This window comes from Carcharhinus amblyrhynchos, chromosome 9 (genome assembly GCF_965287045.1).
Source record: "Carcharhinus amblyrhynchos chromosome 9, sCarAmb.v2.hapA, whole genome shotgun sequence".
Classification (NCBI taxonomy): domain Eukaryota; kingdom Metazoa; phylum Chordata; class Chondrichthyes; order Carcharhiniformes; family Carcharhinidae; genus Carcharhinus; species Carcharhinus amblyrhynchos.
Window position 1 is genome coordinate 97,045,296 of NC_137332.1, and position 22,806 is coordinate 97,068,101.

The 22,806-nt window shown below is 43.5% G+C and overlaps 3 non-coding genes across 3 annotated transcripts; 1 reads left to right on the forward strand and 2 right to left on the reverse strand.

The window, feature by feature from the left end:
- Positions 1 to 548: 548 nt before the first annotated feature.
- trnah-gug (transfer RNA histidin (anticodon GUG)) lies at positions 549 to 620 on the forward strand. The gene has a single exon. It is a non-coding gene; the product is annotated as a tRNA-His (tRNA).
- A 2,217-nt stretch (positions 621 to 2,837) lies between these two features.
- On the reverse strand, positions 2,838 to 2,909 carry trnah-gug (transfer RNA histidin (anticodon GUG)). Its single transcript has one exon. It is a non-coding gene; the product is annotated as a tRNA-His (tRNA).
- A 19,825-nt stretch (positions 2,910 to 22,734) lies between these two features.
- Positions 22,735 to 22,806, reverse strand: trnah-gug (transfer RNA histidin (anticodon GUG)). Its single transcript has one exon. It is a non-coding gene; the product is annotated as a tRNA-His (tRNA).

A 22,806-nucleotide genomic window follows, 5' to 3' on the forward strand; every position in this document is an offset into this window, starting at 1 on the left:
GAAATTGCATTTTATGGCGGATATCATGCTGGATTTAACGGAAATGAAAGTGGAATAAAATGTGTTGTCGATACTCCCGCGTTTCGCTGTTATCGAACGACTTAGTTTCCTTTTTTTTGATTATTTATTTCGTAGAAGAGCGTCCACATATCTTCTCACACACATTTCAATGTTTGTTTTTCAACAAAACACCGTCATTCTGAAGGTTTTTCACATGATGCAAAACATCTCGTAAATCTCTCATTTTCCGACATTATGTTTATTGTCTCATTTATCCGCCATTCAGTTCACTTGAACTTTTCAACAGACCATGCTCGATCTTATTTTCCTATCCAGGTTTCAACCAATTGCTCATGACGCCCGGGTGCCAGCCTTTGAATGCTATGCACCATCTATTATGCAAGTTAATAATGACAGGCGATGTTATGGGAAATACTTTGTTACGGTTGGCATCATGCGGAAGTTGGGAGAAATGGCAGGAAGTGCAGACCTGGGTGAACGTATGGCTTGCAATGGGAGCCTACACTTGCAGCAGTTGTTCAGTTAATGCCGTGATCGTATAGTGGTTAGTACTCTGCGTTGTGGCCGCAGCAACCTCGGTTCGAATCCGAGTCACGGCATTCATTTTCTTTAAAAAAATATACGCTTCCTGCGGCTCATGCTCAAACAGTACAGAAAACAATTCACTCCTGCCATAATCTGAACACAAGACAGTGTTCATACTCTCTCTTTCGGATATTGTGTTTCATCCAAGTAATGATCGTTTTCCTGATTTCATTATGATCCACCTGCTGCAAAATTCCCCAATCTAAAAACATGGCAGCATTCAGAATATTCAGAATATTCCGCAGAATTACGAAACTAAAATTCTGGAATGCTATCTCTGCTTCAATAGGGCTCATAACTTCTAGAAGTGTTTTCCGGTCAAATTCTGAACTGAATCCAATTCAGAGTGGAACAATCACATGCAGATTGAAGACCGCGGGCGAAATCATGCACATAAAATAATTCACAAAGGAAATGCCACTTTGTTAGTGGATGGGTGAACCTAGAGGAATTACCGGACCAGAGTTACTTTACTTCCCCCCCTCCCCCACTCTATACCTTCAGTTATTTACTGTACGAGGCGAATTGAAAAACTGTTGGAGACGCCCACTGATACTGAACAAAATAACATCAGTTATAACAATTGACACAAAGATCACGCAGCATTGAATGGAAAGTCTGTTATTTTAATGCAGATTTCTCAATAACAAGAAAACAGATAACGCTCTCGGCTATTCATGAAAAGGTAGTTAGGAGTTATTTCACCTTCAGCAGAAGAAGGACGTTATGTTCTCTCTGGAGCCCGGCACCTCCGAATGTCCAGCACTCATCATTCACGGCTCTGAGCACCTGCCTCCATTTCGCTGTCAAGCTCCAAAGTGAGACCACGGAGACTATTGTATATTGGGTCGACGCTGCTGTTCTCTGTTATTGTTTCCAATCATCCTTTGTCTGAATCACTTCGAACAAATTTGTTTAATTTTGAGGCCCGATGAAAATAATGCGGTGAACAGAGTGAAATTCTTCATGTGTTATCGGGTTTCGAGTGGATCGAGACATACATTATCTTCCAGTCGATGAATTAAAAGATTGACCTGAGTGTCGTGGTGCAGGCATTGTAAAAGTCTAATGAATAGATACAGCAAATAATCCTGAAGCGAATAAGATGCACATTGGAATCAGAATTGTTTCCAAATATAGGAATGTAGAGCCTCAGTTTCAAAGGGATTATTATGTATAGGAACGGTTGGTTAAATTAAGGAAAAATGTACCTTCTTTACAATTAGTTCAATGAAAGTTTTTTCAGACTAATTCCAGGAAGGGCTGATTTATCTATGGTGAAGGTGGAGAGTTTTAACTTAAATCCAGTTTAGTTTAGAAGGATAAGAGTCGACTTGATCAAAAAAGTTTAGATCTTGAGGGGTTTTCACAGGCTGGACATGGAGAGAAGGGTTCCTCCTGCCGGACAATCTGGATCGATCGCTTTAAACAAAATAAGTGGCCGATCATTTAACGAGGCTGTGAGGAGAATGTCTGTCCCTCAGAGGATCGTCAGTTTCTGGAAATGTATTCAGCAAAAGGCATATATGAAAGACAGAGCTACAGAAATTCTTGATATAAGAGGGAGTGAAATGATATCTGGGGTAGCCTGGAATGTGGGGTTGAAGTTACAATCTGATCAGCCATAATGTCAGTGAAATTCGGAGCGATGTCAAGCGGCTGGCTTTGCCCAGTGCTCGTAATTCTTATGTTTGTAATCAAACGACTTAGTAACTTGAAACTATCCCCTCCGTTCCTCCTATGATTTGACATCAGCAAATGTATATTACAATCCAAAAATTAACTTGTATTCATGGTATAATGATTCTCGATCCGTGTTCTGCGTCGACTGTTTGGAGAATTAACTTTGCAGATCAAGTTATCGCAATAATAACGAAGAAATCGCATTGTAATCTCCATCCTGAAATCCGTCGAATTTCCTGTGCTCTGCTAACAGCTGTGTTAGCTGTGCTAACAGAAGAAACACTGTGGGAAAAAAAAACCTTACTCTCATTTGGGAAGGAGAATTTTTATTTCTTCTGCTGGAGATAGTAGAGATGTATTTGAATTCTGGAGCCTCGGAGATACTCAACGGCGTTGAATATGATCGGATTATATGCGCCATTGATTGAGCCTTTTGCCATCAAAACATGGGTTTTACTGCACATGATTCCACTCTGCTAGTTCGTTTTATGTGCTCTTTGAGCATGAGTCGCAGGAGGCGTATATTTTCAGAGAAAAGAAAAAATGAATGCCGTGACTCGGATTCGAACCGAGGTTGCTGCGGCCACAACGCAGAGTACTAACCACTATACGATCACGGCGGCACACATCAACTGCTACAGCAGCGCCTGTGTGTTTCAACCTATACTTTCACCCAGACCTGCAACTGAAACACAACCCTCTGCAAAACAACAAAATGAGACAATCTGGAAAATAGCAGCAGGTCTGCCAGTTTCTGACAGAGAACAGACATCACCTTTCGCGTCCAAATCTCTCTTCGTCATAACAAAGAACAAAGAGCAAAGAACAACACAGCACGGGAAACAGGCCCTTCGCCCCATAGAGTCCGCGGCGCCATTTTAACGTTGTGAGTTCCCTCTTCCACCCATGACTCCGTGCATCTTTCTGTCCGCGCCAGCCAGCAAGCATATTTCTATTCTAAGTTCCGATATTTTCTCAATCAACTTTCTATTTGTTAAAACAAAGCCGAGTTAGCGCAGATGTTTTTTTTTGGTTGGCTGGAAGTTACCTTTAATGTACTATAGGGAATAGCGCTGGGGCCTCAACATATGGCAATTAATATTCATGTCTTTGCGTGGTGGCAATGGTGCGGGCTAGGGGTGCGGATATGTGGGATGTTCTCCAGGTAAGTCTGACAGGAGAGGTTATGGGAAAATGCTTTTTGTGGTAAATACCATGCTGGAGTTGCGGAAATGAAAGAGAAATAAAATGTGATGTCCATATTCCCTCTTATCGCTGTTATCGAACAACTGATTGAATGTTTCAGTGTCAAAACATGTCTCCGTCCAAAATTATTCTCCTCTGCTAATTAATTCTTCTTTCCATTTTTGAGCATGAGCCCGAGGGAGCCAAACATTTCAATTAGCCATGATTCTGAACAGAGGCTGCTGCGGTTACAAAGCAGACAAACAATCATTATGCGACTACGGTGTCAACGAAAGCATGGTGCAGCAGTGGCTGCCTGATTAAAGTCCACCCAGACCAGCAGCTCGACGACAACGTCTTGCCGATCGGCCAGGCTGACGCAATGAAATCGTTTCAGTTTTCAAACTGTAGGCTGCTGATTGGTAATTTATCTTCCGAATGACTCATAAGAACATAAGAACATAAGAAATAGGAGCAGGAGTAGGCCATCTAGCCCTTCGAGCCTGCCCCGCCATTCAATAAGATCATGGCTGATCTGTCGTGGCTCAGTTCCACTTTCCCGCCCTCTCCCCATAACCCTTAATCCCTTCTCTTATCAAAAACCCATCAACCCGCTTCTTAAAAATATTTAGCGAGGCAGCCTCCACCACTTCAACGGGCAGAGAATTCCAGAGATTCACCACCCTTTGAGTGAAGAAGTTCCTCCTCAACTCCGTTCTAAACCGCCTCCCCTTTATCTTGAGGCTGTGCCCCCTAGTCCTACTGTCTTTTTTGAGCGGGAAGAGTCTCTCCACCTCTATCCTATCCATCCCATTCATCATCTTATACGTCTCAATGAGATCTCCCCTCATTCTTCTAAACTCTAACGAGTACAAGCCTAGTTTATTCAGCCTCTCCTCATAGCTCAATCCCCTCAACTCCGGTATCAGCCTAGTAAACCTCCTCTGCACTCCCTCCAGGGCCAAAATATCCTTGCGCAGGTGCGGCGCCCAAAACTGCACACAGTACTCCAGCTGCGGCCTCACCAATGCCCTATACAGCTGCAGCAAGACCTCCCTACTTTTATATTCAATCCCCCTCGCTATGAAGGCCAGCATCCCATTCGCCTTCCTGACCACCTGCTGCACCTGCAAGCTGGGTTTTTGCGACTCATGCACAAGGACCCCGAGGTCCCTCTGCACCGTCGCCTGCTGCAGTTTTTCGCCACGTAAGTAATAGTCCTTCCTACCATTCTTCCTACCAAAGTGGACCACCTCACACTTGCCAACATTAAATTCCATTTGCCATTTCCTGGCCCATTCGCCCAGCCTATCTAGATCCTTCTGCAGACTCTCCACACCCTCCGCACAATTTGCCGTTCCCCCAATCTTGGTGTCATCAGCAAATTTCGACACCCTGCACTCGGTTCCCTCCTCCAGATCATCTATATAAATGGTAAATAGCTGAGGCCCCAGCACCGACCCCTGGGGCACCCCACTAGTCACCATCCGCCAATCCGAATAGCACCCATTGACCCCCACTCTCTGCCTCCTATTTGACAACCAATCCTCTATCCACGCTAACACCCTACCCCCAACTCCATGTCCCCTGACCTTCTGCAATAACCTCTTGTGAGGTACCTTGTCAAACGCCTTCTGAAAATCCAGAAAGACCACATCCACCGGCTCTCCTCTATCCACTGCCCTAGACACATCCTCATAGAACTCCAGTAAATTTGTCAGACACGACTTCCCTTTAATGAAACCGTGTTGCGTCCGCCCTATCAAGCAATTCCCTTCAAGATGCCTCGCAATTTCCTGCTTAATGATGGATTCTAACATTTTACCTACCACAGACGTTAAACTAACCGGCCTATAATTCCCCGCCTTTTGCCTGGCACCCTTCTTAAACAACGGCGTAACATTAGCCGTTTTCCAATCTTCCGGCACTTCCCCGGAATCCAGCGACGTCTGGAAAATAACCACCAAGGCATCCACTATCACCTCCGCCATTTCTTTCAGAACCCTCGGATGCATTCCATCCGGTCCTGGGGACTTGTCCACAATCAGCCCCTCCAGTCTGTCGAGCACCACCTCTCTAGTAACAGTAATGTCATTAAGACCCTCCATTCCTACCACCTTTCCATCGCTAACACCCGGCAAATTATTCACGTCCTCCTCCGTGAAGACAGAAACAAAAAAGTTATTCAAGACCTTCGCCATATCCCCATCCCCTACCACTAGCTCCCCTTTCTCATCCTCTAAAGGACCAACGTTCACCCTAGCCAGCCTCTTCCTTTTTATATATTTATAAAAAACTCTTGCTATCCTTTTTTATATTAAGTGCTAGCCCAGCCTCATAGCTTCTCCTACCCTCCTTTATCAACTTCTTTGTCAATCTTTGTTGACATTTAAACCTTTCCCAATCCTCTTCTCGCCCACTGCTCTTAGCTACTCTAAATTCCTCCGCTTTTAATTTAACACTTTCCTTCACCTCCTTCGTTATCCACGGCTTATTACCTCTCTTCCTACTGTCCTTTTTAACCATCGGAATAAATTTCTGCTGAGCACCAAGAAAGATCTCCTTAAAGATCCTCCACTGCTCCTCAGCAGACCTACCTTCCAACACATTCCCCCAGTCCACATTCGCCAATTCTTCTCTCATCCTACCATACTCCCCTCTATTCAAACAAAGGACGCGCGTCCGGGAACCCACTTTCTCCTCCTCCATCTGCACCAGAAACTCCACCATACAATGATCACTCTCTCCAAGAGGATCCTTCACCGCAAGGTCCCTAATTCTACCCGCCTCATTACATAGCACCAGATCCAAGATAGCTTGCTCCCTCGTCGGCTCCAACACACACTGTTCAAGGAAATTATCCCGGCAGCATTCCAAGAACTCCTCCTCGAGCCCACCTCGTCCAACATGGGTCGACCAATCAATATGCAGATTGAAATCTCCCATAACTACTGCCGTCCCATTCCTGCACGCCGCACTTATTTGCGTGTGAACAGCCCGCCCCACCTCCAGATCATTATTCGGGGGCCTATAGACGACACCCACCAGCGTCTTCCTCCCTTTGCTGTTCCTAATCTCCACCCACAACGATTCCACGTTCTGCTCTTTGGCTCCGATATCATCCCTTGCTACCACCTTGATACGATCCTTAATCAGCAGAGCTACGCCACCCCCTCTTTCCTCCTGCCTATCCTTCCTAAACACTTGATAGCCCTGTACATTCATCTCCCAGTCCCTGTCACCTTGCAGCCACGTCTCTGTAATGGCCACCAGATCGTATCCATTTGTGTCGATCTGCGCCACCAGCTCATCCACTTTATTCCGAATGCTTCGTGCATTCAGATAAAGCGCTTTCATCCCAGCCTTCACCTGGACCCTATTTGCCGTAACGCCACCAATTGGGACATCCTCGGCCTCTTCCCTTACCTGTACCCTATCCTTAACTTTAGACCTCGTAGCGTCACCTACCCTCGCACCCTCCCCCCCCCCCTAATTAGTTTAAAGCCCTGTCTACAGTCCTCTTTACTCGATTCGCCAACACTCTGGTCCCAGCACGATTCAGACCAACCCCATCCCGCCCGAACAAGTCCCACCTACCCCAATACTGGTGCCAATGCCCCATAAATTCGAACCCATTCCTCCCACACCAATCCCTGAGCCACCCATTCACTTCCTTTATCCTGTCAACCCTACGCCCGTCTGCACTCAGTTCAGGCAGTAGCCCAGAGACGACCACCTTGTCGGTTCTACTCGTTCGGACTGAATGTCATGTTTTTTCTAACTCTCCGCAAATCATTTCAGATTGCTTTGTACTTCAAGCAAAACCTGTTGTTAGTGTATGCTACGCATGAGGGAGTTTTCATATTCACTGTTTGCCAGCTTGAGGGCATAGAATTGTGTGGGGGGATAAATGTATTTTACAGTCATATACTTTGGCGACGTCACAAACATGTAAGGTTGTAATGGAAAGTGTGACTACTTCACTCTTTCCATTTTGGCATGTCCATTACGTGACTCGCCAACTTTTGCAGGAAAACATAGAAAGTACTCTTTCTTGTTTTATCGCAGATTGGAACGGCTTCTGCTCTGTCAGAGGTCGCAATAAACTACAAAACGTCGTGATCGAACCCAATATATCACGCAAAACAACCTCTCATCCATTGATTCTGAGTACAATTCCCGCTGCCTCGAAAAAGCAGCCAGCATAATTAAGGACCCCACCTCCCCTGGACTTGCTATCTTCCCCCTTCTTCCGTTGGGAAAAAAGATAGAAAAGCCTGAGACCATGCACCAGCTGAATCAAGAACAGCTTCTTTCCTCCTGCCATCAGAATTTTGAATGGCTCTATCTCATATTAAGTTGAGCTTTCTCTACACCCAGTCTATACTGTAACATTACATTCTGCACCCTCTTCTTCCCTATATTCAACGGTATGTTTTTTTTTCTGTATAACGCGGAAGAAACAAATGTTTCACTGTACAGTTGTTACACGTGACATGAATAAATCAATTAAGTCAAATTACTGAAAGAGTGCTTTCTGGGACAAGAGGCCGTCATTGCATGCTGGAGCATCAGATATGTATAACGGCGACAGATATGGAAGGATTTTATAAGGGGCGGCACGGTCGCACAATTGTTAGGACTGCTGTCAGGGACGCAGGTACGACTGCCATGCTTGAGTCAGTGTATGTGTTTTCAATTCAGCTATGCTGTGACATGGAATCGAACCGAAGATGATGTGGTTATAAGGCCGACTACGGACCACTGTACGATCACGGCGGTACCGAGTAGTGATGCGTGCCTGAGTAAACCCCGACGTCCAAACAGTCCTCCAACTGAAGGACAACGCTCTCCCGCCAGCCACGTTATCACAAATAATTAGTTTCAGCTTTCAATCCGTTGGCTGCTGACTGAAAATCTGTCGTACTAATGATCCCTTCAAATGGAAACCACCGATCCTTCCAGAATTGCTCATTACATCCAGGATATTCTATCGCTTGCGGATGTGACGTATAACCATATTCCTTGTCATCGCCCGCCTTCTTCAAGGTATAGTACTGAGTGGATTGATAAATGCATTTTACAATCGTCTGTCTTGGTGGTGCAATGAAAGGTCATGGGTACGATTCGGATTCCCCTCCGTCTCACCGCCAAGGCATTGTCAGACATCCTCCAGCTTCATTTGCACGAACTAACTAACCACCGTGGCCGTTTGAAATCTGAGCAGAAAATAAATAGTCCTGAGATAGATGAATGGTCTGATAGCAGTTTTCAAAAGGGGAACAGATTTTAAGATTACTTGAGAACGAAGTTAACTGCCGCCAAAACCAGTAAACCTTTGTTATCCTTAAGGAATAGCTAGGACTTCTCTGTGATCTTAGCAGGAAATGAAATCTTCACAAATTGCCACATCATCCATCGCATTTAGTTTTCAAATTCAAGACAGGTGTGAAAAAGAGAGGGAAACGAAAGCAGGGAGAACCTGTCACTTCGACTAAAGTCTGCCATAAGTAAGATATTCGCAAATATTATTTAGAAATGTTATCGCAGGGCACGTGGAAAAGTTCAAGCCCGCAGGTCCTTTGTGGAAGAGAAATCATGTTTGACCAATTTATTGGCGTCTCATTTGCTGTGAATTAACGAAAGCTGCTGGATGCACGATCCTCAGAGTTCCAGAAGCCTTATGAAATTTGTTGTGGCAAATATGAGTACATGGCGTTGGTGTTACATATTGGCCTGGCTTGAAGCTCATTTGCGAAGGAACTTAAGAGAATTCCTGTCATTCAGAGGACATTTGCTCTCTGGAACTTTTGCTCAAAAGAGAGTGCATGCAAAGTCTTTGAATATATGAGAGGCGGAGCTGGCAAGAATCTTCATAAATTACTGGCTGAAAGTTTCTCTCGGGTAAGCCACGAATGTGCGGATAAAATTAAAATCAGATTAGCCGTGACATGAGTGAAAGTTGAAGCGGTGTCGAGGGGCCCGGCGGCCTACCGCTGCTCCTAATTCGTATATTTGTTTGTAATCAAACGGTTTAGTAACATCAAATCATCCTCTCTGGTCCACCTGTTAATTCATTTCAGCATATGCATATTAGAATCGGAGAACTCTCTTGTATTCATGCCATGATGCTTCTCCAACGTGCTGTGTGTTGGCTGTTTCAGAGAATTAACTTTATAAATCAGCTTATCGTTACTATTACAATAAGCTGATTTATAAAGTTAATTCTCTGAAACAGCCAACACACAGCACGTTGGAGAAGCATCATGGCACGAATACAAGACAGTTCTCCGATTCTAATATTAAAATATTAAAAGGGGCATTGTAATCGCTAGCCTTGACTCTTCAAGTGTTTTGTTTCACCCAGGCTAGAGTGCTACCATGAGAAAAACCATGTGAAAAAAACAGCTTTGTTTTCCTTGAGAAGGTGATCTTTTATCTATTCTGCTGGAGATACTGAATGTGCCCTTGAATTTTGGAGCATCGGAGAAATGTAAGGGCGCTATACAAGATAGAATTATTTGTGTAACTGATTAAGCCATGCTTTGCCATAAAAGCACGTCACCTCCCGCAAACGATTATCCTTTGTGATTTTTTTTCTGCGTTGTCTGAGCATGAGCCGCAGGAAACGGAAGTTTGAAAAGGGCGAGTATGTGGGACAAGAGACGCCCTTGAATTCTGGAGCATCAGAGATATGCAACGATGCAAGAAACTGAAGGATTTTATTGGAGAGGCAATGCTGCAGAGACCTAGATTGGATTTCCGCCTTGGCTCACTATCTGTGCTGACTCTGTACGTTACCCCGTGACTTCTCTCGGGTGCTCCAGTTTCCTCCCATAGGTCCGAAAGACATGCTGGTTATGTGGGTTGGCCATGCAAACTTTTTGGACAATGCACCCGAAAATGCCTCAGAGTGTGACGACTAAGAAATTTCATAGAAACATAGAAACCTAGAAGATAGGAGCAGGAGGAGGTTATTTCGCCCTTCATGTCTGTTCCGCCACCGCCATTCATCATGATCATGGTAGATCATCCAACTCAGTCGCCTCATCCTGCTTTCCCCATAATCTGTGATCCCATTCATCCCAAGCGCAAAATCCAGCACCCTCTTGAATACATTCAATGTTTTCGCATAAACTATTTCCTGTTGCATTGAATTCCACAGGCTCCCACTCTTTGGGTAAAGAAATGTCTTCTCACCTCCGTCTGAAATAGTCGACCCTGAATCCTCAGACTATGACCTCTGGTTCTTGACTCCCTTATTTCGCAGTAACTACATAGCAGTGTTAACGTAAGCCGAATTGTGAAGCGAATAATAAACTTTTATGCTGCTGAATGAACACTTTTGCATCAAAACACTTCCTCCCGCAAATGATTTTCCTCTGCCAAGGAATTCTTTTCTGCGTTGGTTGAGCATGAACGGCAGATAGCGATTTTAAAACAAAACAAGTACTGCCGTGACGTGGATTCGAGCCGAGGTTGCTGTGATTACAACTTTGAGTATTAATCACTATACAGTCACGGCACCATGTATAGCTTGCTGCGAAGTGAATTGCCCCACGAACTCAATACGTTCGAATAGCCGTGCAGATGAAGCGCTCTCCTTTTCGATTCTGTATCACAGAAGAATGGTTTTCAAATACTTGGCGACTCAGAGAAAATTTGTCTTACTCATGACCCGTTCCGATGGAAACTAACTTTCTACCTCTCCACATATCCATTCAAAATTGTTCAGTACTTCCCGCATAAGCTTCCCGACTCCTTGAGCCGTACAACCTTGAACGATTGTTCACTTTTTGAAAATAAGTGGTGGATGATTTATCACACAGGTGAGTAGAATTCTGGTCGCTCAGACAATCTTTAGTCTCTGAAATTCTCTTCCTCACACGACAGTGGAAGTAGAGCCTTGAATACAGCAAAGGCAGGGCTAGAAAAAAATCTTGATGAAGGAGCGAGTGAAAGCATATGTGGGACAGTCTAGATTGCGAGGTTGAAATTACAATCCGATCAGCCATGACTTCAGTGAAATTCCGAGTGGTCTCGAGGGGCCGACTGTCCCACTGCTCATAATTCATATATCTGTAATCAAACGATTTAGTAACTTGAAACCATTCCCTCCGATTCTCCGGTAAGTTCGTGTTAACACATGTATGCTAGAATCCCAAAATTCACTTGTATTCACGGCGTAATGTTTCATGCTCTGTGTCGACTGTTTGGAGAATGAAATTTGCAAATCAGCTCATTGTAATAATAATTGTAAAATGGCACTGTAATCGCCAGCATTATGTTCAACTTGCTGAAACGTTCCTCATCTAAAAACATGGCAGCGTTCAGAATATACAGAATATTCCGTAGAATTATGAAAGTGAAATGTTGGAATGTTGTGCCTGCTACCACAAGGCGCATGTATTTTTAAGGATGTGTTCCAGTTCAGAGTGCAACAATCACTAAGAGATTCAAGACTGAGGCGAATTCAACTACATAAAATCATTTACAATGGAACTGTGACTTAGTGGACAGGTAAACTCAAAGGGATTACTGGACCAGAGTTATTTTACCCCTCTTTTTTTCTCTCCTGTAGCTTCAGCTATTTATTATACGAATTGAATTTAAAACTTGTTGGCGATGCCCACTGGCAGTGAACACGAGAACATTAAACACAGTAAGAAGTTTCACATTACCATGTTAAGGTCCAACAAATTTGTTTAGTAGCAGGAGCTTTTGGAGTGCTCTCCTTCAGCTCTTCTAAATATCTCATAATTACTGGCCATAATTACTCTTTTCTGCCATTCTGTTCACTCACCTGATGAAGGAACAACGCTCCGAGAGCTCGTGCTAACAAATAAATCTGTTGGACTTTAAGCTGGTGTTGTGAGACTTCTTATTGCACAACGCCAGTATTTGCACAACATCAAACACAATAGCTGACACAAACAATGCGCGGCAGTGAATAGGAAATCTGTTACCGCAATACAGATTGTTCAATAACAGGAAAACACAGAAACCTCTCCACTATTTTTGAAAATGCACTTTGGAAATACTTCACCTTCAGTCGAAGAAAAACCTTATGCTCTTCCTGGAGCCAACACTTCCGACTGGCCAACACTCACTATTTACTGCTCTGAGCACCTGCCCCAATTTTGCTGCTCAAGCACAAAAGCGAGGCCACAGAGACCCGCCTGCTCTATTCTGGGTCGAAGCTACTGTTCCCTGTTTTTGCAAAGGGTCGTCTGGTCTCGAAACGTCAGTTCTTGTTGTATTCTTACAGTTACTGTTTGACCTACTGATATTTTCCAGCTTTTTCTCTGATGGTTGCTTTTAGGTTTTCCAAATTTCGCAAGCCTTTTCCATATATCCTCTTCCGGAATCACTTCGAGCAAATTTGATTAATTCTCATCCTCGATGAAAACAATACGGTGAACTGAGCGAAATGCTTCATGTGTTGTCGGGATTCAATGGAGCGAGACAAACATTATCTTTTGGCAGGTGAATTAAAAGTTGGTGACCGACCTGCCGAAAACTTCCAGTGTTTGCGCTTTCCGTGGCAATGCGCCAAATAATTAACGGCTTCATTTCCTTCCTTGAGTATTTATCTCACACAACATCGTTCCTTACATTTTCACATGTCCACTTTAATGTTTTTCTTTCCAGAAACTGCGTCATGTGCCATGTTCGTTGCAAAGAATTTTCGCATTATCTGACGGGGAGGCAGAGATTCTTCCCGCTTAGAAAGGATAGCAGGACCAGAGGGCACAGCCTCAAGATAAGGGAGTTGGGGGGGGGGGGGGGGGGGCAGTTCAGATCAGAGTTGAGGAGGAACTTCTTCACTCAAAGGGTGGTGAATCTCTGGAATTCTCTGCCCGTTGAAGTGGTGGAGGCTACCTCGATGAATATATTTAAGTCGCGGGTAGATAAGTTTTTTATAGACAAGGGAATTAAGGGTTATGGGGAGAAAGCGGGAAAGTGGAAGTGAGCCACTTCAGGTCAGCCATGATCTTATTGAATGGCGGGGCAGGCTCGAAGGGCTAGATAGCCAACTCCTGCTCCTATTTCTTATGTTCTTTTGTTCTTATCTGGGGCAAAATACCGCCCTTGAATGCTGTCACATCAAATATATTTCAAGGCGCAAGATATGGAAACATGTTATAGGGTGCGAACGGTGGCACAATTGTTCGCAAGGCTGCCAGGGACATGGGTTCCAATTCCTGCTTGGGCCACTGTGTGTGCTGAGCCTGCACGTTCTCCCCGTGTCTGCGTGCAATCCCTTCGGCGATTGCTTCCCACAAGCGCAAAAGTGGAAAGGGTTAGATACATTGCCCATGCATAATTCTTCCTCAGCGTACGCGAACAGACGCCTGAGTATGGCGACCAGGGGATTTTAGCAGTCAAATTATTGCAGTGTTAATGTAAGTCTTCTTGTGACACTAATAAATAAATTTTAAACTTTGCGTGACTGATTGAGCGTTTCGCCATCAAAACATGATTCGTCCCACAAATGATTCTCCTCGAAAGATGCGCATGAGTCGCATGGTGCGTTTTTTTAAAATTACCACTTGCCGTGTGTGAATTCGAATCGATGTTACTGTAGCCATAACGTAGAGTTCTAACCATTACACGATCACGGCGTCTCACTGCCGCTACCCGTATAAACACCTGCACCTAACCACTCCTGCAACTGAAGGACAACGCTCTACTTCTCGCCCAAGTTATTACAGATGATTCGATTTCCGCCCCCGTCTCACCGCGAAGGCATCGTCAGATATCCTGAAGCTTCCGTTGCACGAACTGAGTAAATACCGTGGGAATTCGAAATCTGAACGAGAAACCAAAACTGGTGAGATAGACTGAAGGTTTGGCAGCATTTTATGAAAGGGAAACAGATTTTAGGATTACCTGAGAACGAAGTTAACTGCCGCCAAAACCAGTAAGCCTTTGTTTTCATTAAAGAATCAGGGTCGGATTGTCTGCGATCTTAGCAGGAAATGAAATGTTCACCAAACGCCATATCATCCATTGCATCCAGTCCTCAAATTCAAGACAGGTCTGAAAGAGGGAGGGAGACAGAAAGTAGACATCAGCAGGTCACTTAGATTAAAGTCTACTGCAGGAAATATATTGCAATCATTATTTCGAAATGTAATTGCAGGGCACTGGGGAAATTTCAAGGCTATCGGGCCCCTTGTGAAACAAAAAAAAACATGTTTGACCAATTCATTGGCGTCACATTTGCTGTGTATTGATGAAAGCTTGCGGATGCATGGTCCTTAGAGCTGAAGAAGCCTTTTGATATGGCTCCACACTGAAGCTTGTTGCGGAAAATACGAACATATGATGTAGGGGAGGGGAGTAACATATTGGCCTGGTTTAGAGATCCTATAAGAAAGAGGTTAGGAGTATTTCTGTCACTCGGAGGATCTCTGGTTTCTGCAACTTTCTTGCTCCAAAGACAGTGGAAGCAAAGTTTTTGAATGTAAGAGAGGCGGAGTTAGAAGAATTCTGCATAAAGGACCGGCTGAAAGTTTACCTGGGTTAAGCCATGAATGTGGGGATGAAGTTAAAATCAGATCAGCCAAGACCTGAGTGAAAGGCGGAGCGTTGTCGAGGGGACGGTTGACACACTGCCGTTCCTCTTTCCTATGCTTGTTTGTAACCAAACGGCTTAATAACCTGAAACCATCCGCCCTTGTCTTCCTTTTAATTCTTTCTCGCACATGTTTAATAGAATCCGTGATTTCTCTTGTATTCATGTCATTATGCTTCTCCACTTGTGATGGTGTTGGCTGTTATGGAGAATTAACTTCACTAATTGGCTTATTGCAATAATAATAAACAAATATGTCAAATATAAATGGGCTTGGCAATCGCCAGCCATAGTTCTTGACGTTTTCGTTCCACGCTGTCTCGAGTGCAAGAAAAACCGTGAAAAAAAACGTTTTTTTTTCCTTCGGATAGTGATTTTTTTTTAACCTATTCTGCTGGAGATAGTTGAGGTGCGCTTGAATTCTGGAGCATCAGACCGCTATGTATGATAGCATTTTATGTTTGACTGATTGGGCGTTTTGCCATCAAAACATGGCTCCAACCGCAAATAATTCTCTACGAATTAATTTTTTATGTGTTGTTTGAGCATGAGCCGCAGGCAGCGAAAATTTAAAAAGGGAGGCTAACCGGGACAACCCTGAAGCATCAGAGATATGTGACGGTTGTATATGGATATGGACGGATTTTATAGGGGATGACACGATGGCACAATGATTAGCAGTGCTACTAGGGACCTTGGTTGGATTTCGTGTTTGGGTCTGCACGTTCTCCCCATGCGTTGCCTCCGGGTGTTCCGGTTTCCTCCCACAATTCCGAAAGACGTGCTAGTTAAGTGCATTAGCCATATAAATTTTCGCTTAATGCACTCGAAAAAAATTTGTGGCGAATAGGGGATATCGCAGTACCTTCATCGCAGTGTTAACATGAGCTTACTTGTGACACGAATAATAATCTTTGTATGACTGGTTGAGCGTTTTGCCGCCAAAACACTGTTCCTCCGGCAAATGATTCTCCTCTGCGAACGAATTCTTCTCTGCGTTGTTTGAGAATAAGCCGCAGGGGGCTAATTTTTTTTTTAAATAATTTTTGCCATAACTTTGCTTAGGGCCGAGGTTGCTGCGTCCCCAATGAAGAATGCTAACCACTATACGGTCACGGCGCCACACATCGCTTGCTGCGCTAACTTGTGCCCGACTAGCTCAATACGTCCATGATGTGCTGATGCCAGAGCTGGACTGGGCTGTGCGCAGTAAGAAGCCTCACAACACCAGGTTAAATTCCAACAGGTTTATTTGGAATCACGAGCTTTGGAAGGTGTACTTCGTCCAAGCAACCCTGCAACTAAATACAACATAGCTTTGGCTCGGATATCACAGAAGAAAGGTTTCAGCTTCCAATCCGATGGCGGCTAAGGGAAAATTTGACTCTTTCAGGACACGTTCAGATGGAAACTCATTTTCGATCTCTCTACATATTCCTTCAAAATTCTCTAGTATTTCCACTATGTTCTTTCATGTGTGCATGCTACAATGACAGAGTTTTCCTGTTCATCGCCTGCCATCCTCGAGGCACAGAATTGAGTGGAGAGATAAATACATTTTACAATCACTTAGCTTAACGGTTCAATTAAACCTGACTTTGGTAGATGTTGAAGCTGTGAATGCCATTGTTCTGTGGTCGTGGGTACAATTCAGATTCTGCCACCTATACGCCCTTACAACGAACCCGCTCCCTTCGCCTTGAACGAAATCGTCGGAAATGTTGCAGATTCATTCGCAAAATCTCACCACATACCACAGACGTTCGAAGTCTGAACGAGAAACAGCAACTGTTCACGTAAACCGCTGCAATTTTCGAAAGACAAATGGTTCTCAGGAATTCTCTGAGAACCAAGTTTGTAGCCGCTCAATCATCAAGCCTTTGTTTTCATCCTGGTGATCTCAGCAAGAGCTGAAGTCATCTTGAATCGCTATGCCATCCATAACCTGGCTCTTAAATTCAAGACTCGTTTGAAAAAAGGAGGGAGACAGAAAGCAAGACGCAACATGTCACATGGGCTAAAGTCCAAGTCTCGCATTGGGAAATTGTTAGCAATCGTTACTTAGAAATACCATAGTGGGACGCTTGAAAGGCTCAATGCTATACCTTTTTGCAAGGGAAAGCATACTTGACCAATTTATTGGAGTTATATGTGTTGTGAATTAAGGAAAACTGCTGGATGCACGATCCTTAGATTTCCAGAATCCTTTTGTTTTAGTGGTTGGGCCAAGGGATATTCTCCAAATAAGCCTGACAGGCGAGGTAATGGGAAAATGCATTTTATGATAGACATCATGCTGAAGTTAGCAGAAATGAAAGAGCAATATAAGGCGATGTCGATCCCAGTTACCAAACGGCTATACTTCCTTTCTTGAGTATTTACCTCACATAAAAGACTCCATTTTTTTTTACATCCTTTTCAATGATTGCTTTCCAAAGAAAATATCGTTCGTTTTGGTGTTTTTTTTTACGAGGTGGCAATTAGTCTTAGGAAACTAATGTCACAGTACAAAAGGTAAAACATTAAATTAAAAACCAGTGATCAATGGAAGAAGCTATCTCAGTGGTCACAGATACACGGAACTCTTGGATAGGGTTCTGAAGTTATCAGTAAAAAAAAAGAACAGTTATACATTTTCTTTATCAGGCTTATCCCACACTTCACTGGTTTCAAATTAATTTTGTTTGGTATACACAGGTTAATGCAAATCTCCATCTAGTACCTCAAACAACCATATTTTCCTTTTCAGCATGATGTTTCTCGGAAACATCATTAAACTCGGAAGCTAACCCTCTTTTTGTCTAAAGTTTCTTCCCTATTGCCTGGTTACGGTAGCCGCTCCAGTAAGGGTCAAATTGGATGTTTCCACCAGCTTACTGCCAAGCTGAATATTCATTTGTTCCTGCATCCAGGGCCATATCTATTCTGTGTCTGGGCAGTGATGGAACATATTCATTATTATTGCAAAATGTGTTCCCTCATAATAATTTCCATATTTGTGTTCTGCTAGCTCACGGGTTTCCAGGTATGTGGCTCTCAACATTTTACCATTGCGCCTTTCAGTAACGTGCATTGGCCAAGTTGTCCAATCACAGTAAAATACTTGAAATACATGTGGAATATCAACTTACATGTTTTAAAATAATCGTAGCTTATGATTTAAAATCATAGTAGCTTGCATCTAGATATGTGTTATCATTTAACTCTTTAATGTTAGCTCTGCCCGTGACTGTATGCTGTCTAAAAGCTAAGAGAAATGTAAAATAATCACTTTCATGTGCCATGTTCGTTTTGAAGGATTTTCACATAACACAGAATATCTTCTAAACCTCTCATTTCCCATCACAATATTTATTGATTTAATCATTTGCCATTCAGTTCACTCGCACTTTTCAACAGATAAGATTTCAGACAATCGCTCATAAACGCCAGCTGACATCTTCTGAGTGCAAAACAACATCTATTTTGCAAATATAAGTTAATTGTTCACTTACCATTACAGTAAAGGCGGCTGTTGGAATTCTGAAATGAAAACAAAACTGTTGCAGAACATTGGCCTCAAGGCGTCAATTCGGTTACTTTCTCCATAGATGTGAGACCGTCAGTTAGCAATACAAGTTCCCACTAAAATGTCGTATTGCCATCACGTCAAAGCACTTCCAGCAATTTGCCCATGATGGGTCAGAAAGATCGAAATGTTCCTGTTCAAATATGTTCAAAGCACATCGTGTGAAACGGATCCGTGCAACCCCAGAAAGATGGCAGCCAACAAACTCCCCGGTGTTACTGAAAGCGTGAGACATTGCAATACGACAAGGAAGTGAGGATAGAATGGAAGCAGCGAAGTAAGGGAACAACAAAAGGAGAATACAGTACAGGAACAGGCCATTCGAACAATCAGCCAGCCCCAATTCCAAATCCTTATTTAGACCCACTATTATTGCACATACGCGGTTTCTATTTTTATGTTTTCCTCCCGTTCATGTATCTACCAAGATACAGTTAAACGTTGCTAACATACCTGCACCCACCATCGTCTGTGTGAAAAATTTTGCACGCATGTGTTCCCGAAACCTTCCCCCTCTCACATTTAACCTTTTCGCCTGAGGAAAAAGCCTGAACCTGTTCCCTCGTAATTGACCATTCAGCACTGAGAAATTAAATCTCCGGCTATCCATCCTGCTTTTGTTTCTCTTAATTTTCCAGTGCTTGATGAGGTTACCCCTCAGCCTCCGCCTTTCCAGTGAAAGCAACCGGAGTTTAATCCATCTCTTCATATATCCAAAACCCTCCAGAGTAGACAACGCTCTGGAAAAACTCCTTTGCACCCTCTCCAAAGGACCCCTGTCCTTCTAGTACTTGTAGATAATATTCCAATTGTCTAAATCAAAGTTTCGTACAACTTTAACGGAAGCGAGTTTGAAGTGGGGCGGGAGTGGGGGGGAGCGCTGGGAGGGGGGATGCTGTCGGAAGTGCGGGGTTGTGGAATGTGATGGAAGCATAGAAGAAGTGTGTGATTTTTGGATCTTCAGAGACATGCATGACGTGTTATATATGTGACTGATTGAGAGTTTTCCGCCAAAAAAAAATACTTTCTACTTGAGCATGAAGCCAAACGTTTCAATCAACCGCGGTCATGACTCGGATTCAAGCCAAGGTTGCTGCGGCCACGATGCAGACTATTAGACAACTAAACGATCACGGCACACCTCAAAGCTTGCTGCAGCTGCAATTGGTCGGGTCAACCCATACGTCCATCGAGACCTGCAAGTGAAAGACAGCGTTCTCCTTCTTGGCACTTTGTCACCGAATAATAGTTTCAGCTTTCAACCCATTGGTTGTTGATAGAAAATTTGCGTCACTTATGACCCATTCAGAAGGAAACTCATTTTCTAACTCTCCACCTATCCTTCCAGAATTGTTCAGCAATTGCAGCATGTTCTGTTGTTAGTGCATGTTACACATGGCAGAGTTTTCCTGTTCTTCGCCTGCTGCCTTCAAGGCGCAGAATTGAGTGGAGGAATAAATGCGTTACGCAATCATTCGTCTTAGTGGCTCAGGCCGTTTTTCTTCGGCACATGTGGAATTTATTAATGTGAGTCTTCAAAGGCCGTGGGAACGATTCGGTTGAATTCCTCATTTCACCCCAGTCAGCCTCTGCCATCCCCTGTCCCCCACCTCCCCCCTCCTCACCTCACAGCCACCACCACCACCACCCCCATCCCCCACCCCACCCCCTCCCATCTCCCGCCACCGCTCTCCGCCTCGAAAGATATTGCTGGATATCATGAAACTTCATTTACACAAACTATCTAAATACTACAGATGTTCGAAAACTGAACGATAAACAGAAACAGTTGAGGGACACATGATGTTCTTGCAGCAAATTTGGAAAAATAAACAGATTTCACGAACTTTCAGCGAGCGAACTTAGCTGCTAAAAACAAACATTAAGCCTTCCCTTTCATTAAGGAATCAGATTAGGCCTTGCCTCTGGCCTTAACAGAAATCAAAATAATCATTAATTGGCATGTCATCCATAACATCCAGCTCTCTAATTCAAGAAAATGCGAGGAAAGCGGAAAAAGGGAAACAGCGGGTTATTTCGTCTAAAGTCTGTCAGGGAAACGCGTTAGGAATCATTATTTAGAACTGCTACAGAGGAAAACATGGAAGAGTTCAAGAATATCAAGTCTTATGTGAAAGGGAAAACGTCTTGACAAACTTATGAGAGTCATGTTTGCTTTGAATTAAAGGAAGCTGATGTTTGCACTTTCCTCAGATTTCCAGGAGCCAGGATCCTTGTTCTTGCTGAAAATACTATTTCCTGGCGTAGCAGATATCATATTGACCGGGATTGAAGTTTGACTAGCTCACAAAGAGCAGCGTTATATATGGTTGACATGATGTGGCCATTAGTATGGCACGTGAATCAGCAATTGGGGTCTCAACGTTTTGTCATGTATATAAATCATTTGGATGATTTGACTGAAGCTCGTGCTTGCTAAGTTTGTTCATGCTAAAAAGATAGATAGGAAAGTAAATTGTGAAGAAAATGTAGCGGGGGAACAGGTTGAATGAATATTAAAAAATCTGGCAAATGGAGTGTAAATGTGGAATGGCAGGAAGAAAACTAAATTGATCATAATCTAAGTGGCGAGGGCGTTCAGAACGCTGACTTGCAGATTGATCTGAGTGTCCTCGTACATGAATCACAAAAGGATAGTATACAGACAGAGCAAATATTTCTGAGGCGAACAAAATGCTCATTGGAAGCAGAATTAGTTCCAAATGTAGGGATGTAAAGCCTCCATTTCAAATGGTCTATTGTATGCAGCAATGGTCGCTAATTTGAGGAAAAATGTACAGTCTTTAGAAGTAGTACACTGAAAGTTTTCCGGACTAATTCCAAGAAAGTGCTGGCCTTTCCTTTGGGGAAGGTGGAGATCCAGACGATTTTAAAAGGGTAAGAGTCGACTTTATCAAAGCCATTTAGATCCTGAGGTGTTTTGACAGACTGGACGTGGAGAGGATAACTACTTCTGCCGAACAATCTAGAACGATCGTTCACTTTTTGAAAATAAGTCGTCGATCATTTAGAAAGGAGGTGAGGAGAATTCCTGTCCCATCTCTGGAATGCTCTTCATCAAAAGGCAGTGGAAGTACAGTCTCTGAATATATTAAAGACAGAGTTAGACAAAAGCTTCATAAAGGAGGGAATGAAAGGATATCTGGGATAGCCTGCTACGAGGGGTTGAAGTTACGATCAGATCAGCCATGATCTCAGTCAAAGTCGGAGTGGTGTCGTGGGGCCGGCTCTCCCACTGCTCGTAATTCATATTTTTGTAATCAAACGATTTAGTACCTTGAAACCATCCACTCTGGCCTTCCTGTAAGTTCATATATATAATAGAATCCGAAAAAAATCACTTGTATTCATGGCATAATGTTTCTCGATACGTGTTTTGTGTTGAGTGGATAATTAACTTGGCAAATCAGCTTATTCTGCTAATAATGAAGAACGATGTAAAATATAGAAATTGGCATTGTAACGCCAGCCCGAATTCGACGAAGCTCTTATCCCACGTTATGTAGAGTGCTAACAGTTGAAACACTCGAAAAAAAAACCCTTTATTTTCATTTGGGAAGTTGAATACTTATTTGTTTTGCTGGAGATAATAGAGATGCGTTTGAATTCTGGAGCATCAGAGATCAGAGAATCCCTACAGTACACTTAGAGGCCATTCTGCCCATCGAGGCTGCACGGACCACAATCCCACCCACATATTTACCCGCTAATCCACACATCTCAGGACACTAAGGGGCAATTTTAACATGAGTTAATCAACCTAACCCGCACATCTTTGGACAGTGGGAGGAAACTAGGGCACCCAGAGAATACCCACGCAGATACGAGGAGAATGTGCAAACTCCACAAGACAGTGCCCTAAGCCGGGAATCGAACCCAGGTCTATAGAACTATGAAGCAGCAATACTAACCACTGTGCTACCGTGCTGTATCCAAAAGTGTGAGGTATGATCACATTATATGTGCGACTGATTGAGCGTTTTGCCATCAAAACATGGCTCTCACCGCATATGATTCTACTCAGCGAGTGAATTAGTTTCTATGCTGTTTCAGCATGAGTCGCAGGAAGCGTATACTTTTAGAAAAAAAATGCCGTGACTCGGATTCGAACCGAGGTTGCTGCGGCCACAACGCAGAGTACTAACCACTATACGATCACGGC